The sequence below is a fragment of the Tupaia chinensis genome, unplaced genomic scaffold (genome assembly GCF_000334495.1).
Source record: "Tupaia chinensis unplaced genomic scaffold, TupChi_1.0 Scaffold000448_1, whole genome shotgun sequence".
Classification (NCBI taxonomy): domain Eukaryota; kingdom Metazoa; phylum Chordata; class Mammalia; order Scandentia; family Tupaiidae; genus Tupaia; species Tupaia belangeri.
The window spans coordinates 740,614-749,318 of record NW_006159953.1 but is presented as its reverse complement, the minus strand read 5'-3'; the positions used below and the strand labels follow the sequence as shown (position 1 = coordinate 749,318).

The following is an 8,705-nucleotide window of genomic DNA, read 5'->3' as shown; positions in this document are numbered from 1 at the left end:
GTGAAGAGAAGAGGATAGAGAAAGATAGCAAGAGAACAATAGAGAGGCAGGACGTTAGTGAGAAACAGATATGGCTTATTACCTGTTGATGATGACATGTATAGTATTCTCAACTGGATTGGTCTGAAAAGTATTTCATGATGGGCAAAGTATTTTTACAAGCAAAATGAGAAATAGCGATTTACTGTTTTAAAAAATAATTAGAATAATAATAATAATGATTGGGGAAAACAGAAAAGATATTGAATGTTGAAGTGGGGAGATTAATGTCTCTGTATTGACTGACATGCATGGCATTCCCTTTTGAAAAAGCAATGTAATACACTGTAAAGTTATATGTAATCCAATGTAATATAAAGAAGATTATGATGATAATAAAAAAATTTTTAAAAATTAAGAGAAATGTTTGCTATAGGGTGTGTGCTCTTGCTGAAGAGACAGAGAGACTGAAAGCAATAAATCATGAGGCAGGGATGGCTACTCCACAATTCCTTCTTTTCCATTCTCTTCTCTGGATCTTGGGCACACACACACATGCATCTGGCGTGAGTTTTAAGTCCCCAGGTCCCGGACTCAAACCATCTGACTACGTGGGAAACTAGTGACGTAACCATTATACCATCTACTGGTCCTAGTATCACTTGATTTTGAGGAGGATGGATGTGAGTGAAAGAAGAATCTGGAAGGGACACCGTTGGAAAGCTGTTGCCAAGTTTGAGAGGATATCCAAGAAGAGCTTCATGAACTCCTTTCATTAATGTAGTTCTTGAAGCGTTAGAATCTCAACAGGGAGCTAATAGGGAAAACATGCTAGTAAAATGGGTAAAATGTTTCTGTTTAAAGAACAACTATTTACCCTTTAATCTGGCAGAAGTAAAATTGAAACATATTTGAGGTTTAGACCTGAAGTTTCAGCAAGTTGTTGGTCATTTCCAATGTGAAATCCTGCTATCCCCAGTAAAAAATCAATAGTAAAACTTGAGCAATAAGATTTTAAATCTCAGAGTTATCTTGAATTCACTGTTAGTAAGAACAATGAAGACTAACAATCAAAGCCGTAATCTTAAAAGCATCATTCTTTGCTAAAATTTCAAGAATTTTAAAAATTCTTATACCAAAACCCAAAAATACTCATGTTTTGGAAGAATTTTTTTCTTAAGATCATTGGAAAGGACTTAATCTTACTAAGATTTTTATGATCAGGGGCCTGAAGGTGGTGTGGAAGTTAAGGTGCTGAACTCTGACAAGGCTGACCGTGGTTCAAGTCCCAGACCTGGTGGCTTACTTTCTCATTTTCTGTCTTTCTCTGCTGAGCGCATATGCCCTATAGAAAATTAAATGATGATAACAAAAAATAGAATTAAATAATTTGTTTTAAAAAAGATTTTGATAGCCTGTCAACAGAGATGAAACTCTCTCAGTTCTTCCTTCTTCCCTTCTCTTTTCTTTTCTTTCTTTCCCTTTCTTTTTTATCTTGCATATAATCCATTTCAAGAATTAAGAGGAAAAAAATCAACTTACCTCTTTGAAATTTTTTGGGTAAGATTTGTACTTTTTCAATCTTTTCTTTTTTTTATCAGTTTTACTTTGAAAGGCACATTGAAGAAATACCTACCTAAATGGAACCAGCAGTTAGCATAATGGTTATGCCACTGGATGCTCATGTAGTTGACTATGGTTGGAGTCCTGAACCAGGCAGCTTAAAACTAGTGACAGGTGTGAGCGTGTGCGTGCCCAAGATTCCTAAAGGAGAATGGAGGAGAAGGGATTGCAGCATGGCCATCCTCCTGGGGGTTGATTTCTTTCTGTCTCTGTCTCTCCAATAAGTGCACATGCCCTATAGCAAAAATCACTCTAAAAAAAGAAAAAGAAATACCCACCTAAAAATTGTTATTAGGCCAATGTCAAGATTTATTTCCTGCAGTAATTTCTCTTCCTGACCTGTCCTTTACAGTTCCCTTTTAACTGTGCATAGTCCTATGAACCTCAAACAGTAACTTCGTAATGTAATATGTAATATGTCATACATAGTTTTGTTCAATTATTCAAATATTTCAATCTTTTCAAAGATATTAAAATTTCATCTGGAGAAATATTTTTCATATCAAGATCTATTTGTGCATCATAAAATCAATAGGGTTGTAATCAGCAGTACGAACAAGTAAAATTGTAAAAATTTAAAGTTGTAATAGATTAAAAAATATTAGACTATAATGCATGTAATAACTATGGGTATTATTTCATTAAATAAAGTTACATTTTTGTATGTGTGTGTGCCTTTGTGTTCACATCCAGGTATATTTTCCCACTACCTAGAAGATGACGCGTGGCAAATTTTTATTTTATTTTAACTGGGCTCATTTAATTGCAATGAATCTGAGTCCTGATTTGATCCACACAGAGGCCTAGAGAAAGAAACTAAATGTCCTAACTTTGGAGATTCTAAATCAAATAGGAAAATAAATTTTTGCAGTACATTAAAATTGGAAAATAAAGCTATAATTTGGGAAGAATGGACCAGAATGTCTAAATACCATAAAAAACCTTACAAAACAATTGAGGGTAAACTGAGTCTCAATAAAGGTGGTAGCAAATACAATTTTTTTATTTTTTATTTTTTATTTTTTGGAGAGGTTTTTGCTATAGGGTACATGCGCTCGCCAGAGAGACAGAGAGAGACAGAGAGATAGAAAGCGAGAAATCATCCCCAGAGGGGATGGCCAAGCCACAATCCTTTCTCCTCCATTCTCTTCTCGGGATCTTGGGCACGCATGCACATGTGCCTGGCGTGAGTGTAAGCCACCGGGTCGGGGACTCGAACCGCGGTCGACTACGTGGGAGTCCAGTGATATAGCCATTATGCTAACTGCTGGTCCCCGCAAATACAATTTTTAAAAAGGAGAAGAAGTTATAACCAAAGTTATGAAGTAAAAATTCATAGGATTTCATTGGTAGAATCAATTGGGTTGATGGTAAATTATTCTGATGTGATAACCTAATGCCTCTCAATTTATCATGACATGTTTTTTTTCATGTTTGGATTATTAACTCTGTCTTAAAGTTTGTTATTGGTTGTAATAATTAATTATGGAAAATAATACTTTCTATTATTTTTATTATTTTTAAATAATTTGTTTTGTATTTTTAAAAACTGAGGTTGTTTTATAGCTATGGGACATAAATGTTTTCAATTTTTAAAAAAGTATTGATAACTAAAAGAAATAGAATTAAACTAAACAGAGCACTATGCAATGGAAACAAATTTACTCGCTTCACGTTTGGCATTTAGGGAGTTACCACACAGGAATCATGAATCACGCCCCCCTGGCCTCTTAGTCTCTTCTTACAGTAATATCTGCATTTGGATTTCTGCTATTGCTTTTTTCTCTGCGTTATTTTGCAAAACACACACACACACACACATTAAAAACAAAACAAAACAAAACAAAAAACGCTACCCATTTTCTTCACTAATTTCATTATCAAGGTTCTATTCAGGTGTCCTCTTGCAGATTGTGCTCTTCAACCACCGTGTTTGAGTAAGGGCCTCTTTTATGTGATCCTCTTTTCCCTCACACTCCTCATAATGTGTTGATATCATACGCATAGAACTCTCTCCTTGTGTAGACTAAGAATTCCTCTGTAGGGACCAGCAGTTGGTGTAATGGTTATGTCGCTGGACTCCCATGTAGTCGACCGCGGTTCAAGTCCAGGGCCTGGTGGCTTAAACTCATGCCAAGCGTGTGTGCATGGGTGCGTGCCCAAGATCCTGAGAGGAGAAAGGAAGAGAAGGGATTGCTGCATGGCCATCCTCCCTGGGGGGGGGGGGGTTTCTTGCTTTCTGTCTCTCTGTCTCTCTTTGTCTTTCTGTCGAGCGCACGTGCCCTATAGCAAAAACCGCTCAAAAAATAAAAAAAAAGAATTCCTCTGTAAAGGAAAAAAAAATCTATTTGTATATAATCAGAGATAAAATAGTTGAGTGTTCTACTTTAATTCAAGTGTCATCAGCATTACAACCCTTAATAAATATTTGTGTGAATGCACGCTGTTCACCACTAGATGTCACTGTTAATCACCACAACAGTCAGGACCACAAAGCAGTTTAGGAAATTGTAAAATCCTAAAGCTCAGAAAATCAAGAATTACCTTCAGACGCACTAAAGGGCAGAATCTATCCTGATATGAACCTATTTCATGCAAAAACCAGACTTGTTCTAATGATTAACCATTTATACTACTCTTTTTCCAAATAACATAAATATAAATATCATTGATTAAAAGGCGCTGTTCAGACCCCTCAATAAGTGATATTGATATCTGAAATATGCTCTATATTACGTTTTCTAACTATAACAGTTTGTGATTTCTGAAAATCACTGGGTTCAAGAATTTTTGAAGTGACACTTGCCCTGTACTAGCAATTCTGTTATTTTTTTCAAAAAGTATAACGATAAAATCATTAAATGGTACTCTATACATCTGTCATAGTTCTGTTCTCACCCATTCTTGCACCTCACTATGCTACTGAGAACTTTATTGTTTCAACACCCACAGTAACTGTCCGTGCAAAAATTAAATTGTGCAAACATACGTACTTTTTCTTAAAGTTTAACTGGTTTCAAAATGTGGTCTCTCTATAAAAATACTTCTAAGAGTTTCTTGGTTAAATCCTGACTTTGTACTTTGGTTCTAGTATAACTGAAAGTCTTATGCGAAGTGCCCTGCTGTTCATCTCTCTTACGTATAATTCACTCATATTTGAAAGAGCTGGTCTGACATATATACAATTTTCCCCTAAAGCATATTTATTTATGTTTTCCATTAGTGAGAGATAGAGAGAGAGGAAGAGCGAGAGCACCCCCCCACACAGGGTCTTGCTGCTGTGACCAATCCCTGCCCTTCAGCCAGCCCCAGGTCATGGGCCAGTGTACCCTGGGAGGTCTCCACCCTTGAACCAGGAATGTTCCCATGTGGAACTGTCTCACAGAGCTTCTTATTTGACCACTCTGTAACCCTCCATCTGGCCTCCTCACATATATATTTTTATATCTTTACATTACACATGTTTATAATTTTAGAAATATTGTTAGTGGTGCTTAAAAGTATTTCAGTTCAAAATATTTCAAACAGCATCCCATGGAGAGATAATTTTAAGGAGCAGTTAATCCCCTTCTACATCTCCTCCAAATTATAGAAATTAATTTGGAAAGATTATCTTTCAAAATTTATGAATACTGAAGTCAACCTTTTAAAATTCCTCCCTGGTACAATGGTCACCAGATACCAATTTCCTGTTTCTTGACAATGGGTATTGCTTTTTCACATATCTTTAGTTGTTGTCAAACCTACTGCCTTATTTCTTGGCTTACTCTGGAAAATCTCAAAGAAGAACCAGAAAATAAAAACCATGATGTAACTGGAATGTCACTTGAGTATAAATTAATCAGAAGAGGTATTAGTCCCAGATCACTTGCAGATTGGTTTAACAATGTGAATGACTTCTTTAACCCCTCTGATTCTTATTAAAGGAGGCTATATAATACGGATATTTCTGCCTGGCATATGCGTGTCATATTCTCATAATGATGAAAAGAGACATCCTGCTTGCTTCCTGTCTAACTATAGCATATAGCTACAGTGAGAGACATTAGTGGTGGGTTTTCCTACTGTGAGGCCTACATTCGTCAACTGGCTGGACCCGGACATTTTAATTAAATATTAAACTTCTCTCTGCCTCTGTGCCAGAGTTCATCCACCTTGGAATATTTTAGTTATCACTCTAGCTCCCTAACAAGTGATGCATTTTGGCTTCCTTTCTTAAAACCTCTATTTGGTTTTGCTCCCTAGCCATGAAAAACATCCAAACGGACTTTGCACGTAGCAGCCGCAGGATATCTGAAGATACATCGATCACTTGATTAAAAGTGCAGACTCTGGAGCCAAAAAAGCCAGTTGTAAATAGTCTTTTTACTGACCTTGAAAAACATTGCTTAACTTCTCTGGTTGTTTCTTGATGAACAGAATAGACAGTGAAAATATTTTCTTTGAAAATGACTTAATGTACCTAAAGCATTTACAACTGTGCCTGTCCCATCGTAAGTGCTGCGAATATGCTAACTCTGGCTTTATAATACGGGACACAGCATAATGGTTGTGAAAACATGAGCTCTGAATCGAAATCATCTGCTCTGAAATCCTGGTTATGTCACTTACCAGCTATAATATATGTCGTTCAGTGCATCACCTAAGCTTCTCTGCTGCGATTTTCTCATCTGTGAAAAAGGAGACAAATTATAGTACACACCTCAAATGAGATTGTGCGGATTAAGTAATTAATGTTTGTAATGAGCAGAATCTGGTGCCGGGTACGTGATATGCATTGAACAAATGTTACTTATGTTGTTAATGGATTGAAATTAAATCTCAACTGTGACTCTTAGAATTCTGGCAAGGGCTACTGGAGTTTTATCCATCTCATTTCATAACATAAGTAAGACAGGGAAGACTAGAACAATGACTATTTAAATTTATAAGTTAAGTATAAGCTGTTTTTTCTTTTTCTTTTTTTCTTTTTTTTGGAGAGGTTTTTGGCATTCACTCACCAGACGGACAGAGAGAGAAAGAGAGACAGAAAGCAAGAAATCACCCTCCAGGGGGATGGCCACATCGCAATCCCTTCTCCATTCTCCTCTCAGGATCTTGGGCACGCACGCACACGCGCCCGGTGTGAGTTTTAAGCCACCAGGTCTGGGACGCGACCGTGGTTGACTACATGGGAGTACAGCGACATAGCCATTATGCTAACTGCTGGTCCCAAATATAAGCTGTTTATAAGATATCCAAGTAGATATTTTATTTAGAAATTTTATATAAATCTTAGAAAAGTGGCCCTAACTAAGTTCATATTTCAGGAACCATCACTACAGATATGATGTTTAGAGCCATAAAAACCAATCACCTAATAAAAACTTAAGTAGACCCTTAGAAAATTAAATCATCCAATGAGAAAATGAAGTCAGAGGAGTCCAAGGAATCATTTTTAAGCTCTTAGGAAATCCTGACCTTCGAGGTTAAATTAAGGAGACAGAGCTAGAAGATGATGCAGAGAAATTAATAGCATCGAGTAAACAAATACAGAAACCCAGAAGAATATGGAAGCTTAGCGTCAACAAGAGGCCAGCGCTTTCAGAAAGAAGAGACAGGCTATTTGTCAAAAGCTGCTGTGCAGGAAATTGAAAGGAGGACAGAAAAACATTCATTGGGTTTCATCATTTAAAGTTTGATCCAAGGTGACAACTGATTTGCTGAGGTGGAAGCTACTTTAGAACAGAATAAAAGGTAAGGAGGTAGCACAGTACACTTAGACAACTTCTGGGTAGGTTTGCTAGGAAAGAAAGCAATGCAATGCAAAGCAATTGCTAGATTGGAAGTCAGAGCCAAAGAAGACTGAAGGAAAATTCTGCTGGAATCTGATCACATCTATGAACTGTATAGACAATGAAAAAACTTAAAACTAAAGGAAAAGGTATTAAAATTAGAGGAGGTTGGATAGAAAGGACAGGTGGAGAAATTTGTCTTCAACGAGAAAGACACAAGATGAGAAGAAAAATTGGGACTCAATTAGTTTGTAGATTCGGTGATGAGAATAAAATGGGACTCAAATCTAGCAGTTTGTCTTTCTAGCCCTTATTTCAGTCACTGCTTCATGAAAAAAAGGACAATCACTTCAAAGATTTACAACAGAAAGAACACGGTGCAGAGAATTGGTTAGGCAGGTGATGAAGGAGATGAGAACCCACATACAGATACTGAGTTAGCACAGAGTTAAAACATCAGGGCGTGCTCTTACCCCTAGATAAAAAGTAGAAGGTGTTACTGAGTCCCAGGACTGAGGTCACCCCACAGAAGCTGGAAATAGAGCAAGCTGCCCAATGGGAGCAAGAGGAGATACAACCGCTGTCAGACACTCCACTACGTACAGATGAAAGAGGATGAGGATAGCCCTGGCTTCTTTCCTTCCAGTGACTTTCATTCTCCCACTAGCGCCTCCCATTGGCAAACCCAGCAGGCAACTGGTTGAGAATCTGGGAAACTCGGGCTTCAGGAGCTAATTCATGTCACACAGAAGTGCAAATAGAAGATAGGAAGATCATGCAGTTCAGGGTCAAAAAGGCCGAGGTGTCCACAAGGGTGAAGTGATCTGTTGGTGCAAATTAAGAAGAAGGAGAGATGGAAAGTTTAAGGTTCAAGGCAATAATATGATCAGTTCATTGTGAAACAAGTGAGTAAACTTAGCAGAGAAAAAAACTGAGGCTAAGTTTTAAGCATGTAAAATTGCCCTCTTTTTAGGTTAAAAAAAAGAAACCAAAAAACTAATATTGGAAATGTCACATAGTTAATACTAGTAGTAGTTTTCTCATGTGAATATAAGAAAAATATGAAAGTATTGCATACGTTAAGATATCATACATATAATATACCATTACATAACATTTCTGTTATTAACGTTTAGCAGAGTTGTAATGCTATACTATGATTTATTTCAAGGTCAAAGTAAGTTGGCAGAGCTCAATAAATTCCATTAAATTGTGCTAGGTTACCAAAGCTTAGAAATGGTCCTCAGTTTTGTAAGTGTGAAATGAAACTTTTGTCAATATGACTAGGCATAGCGGGTTGTCAGAAAAGTCATGACTTATTTTCTATAC

The 8,705-nt window shown here is 36.9% G+C and overlaps 1 long non-coding RNA gene across 7 annotated transcripts in view; it reads right to left on the bottom strand.

Moving 5' to 3' along the window:
* Positions 1-8,050, bottom strand: part of LOC102477475 (uncharacterized) — a 36,061-nt gene extending 28,011 nt beyond the window's left edge. For 2 of the 7 annotated variants that reach the window (XR_335546.3, XR_003550531.1), the window contains exons 1-2: positions 7,850-8,050; positions 6,214-6,272 (exon numbers count right to left, since the gene is read on the bottom strand). This is a non-coding gene — a long non-coding RNA (uncharacterized LOC102477475). The remainder of the gene's footprint in view (positions 1-6,213; positions 6,273-7,849) is intronic. The other 5 variants (XR_003550529.1, XR_003550530.1, XR_003550532.1 and 2 more) reach the window with 5 other exon arrangements.
* Positions 8,051-8,705: the final 655 nt, after the last annotated feature.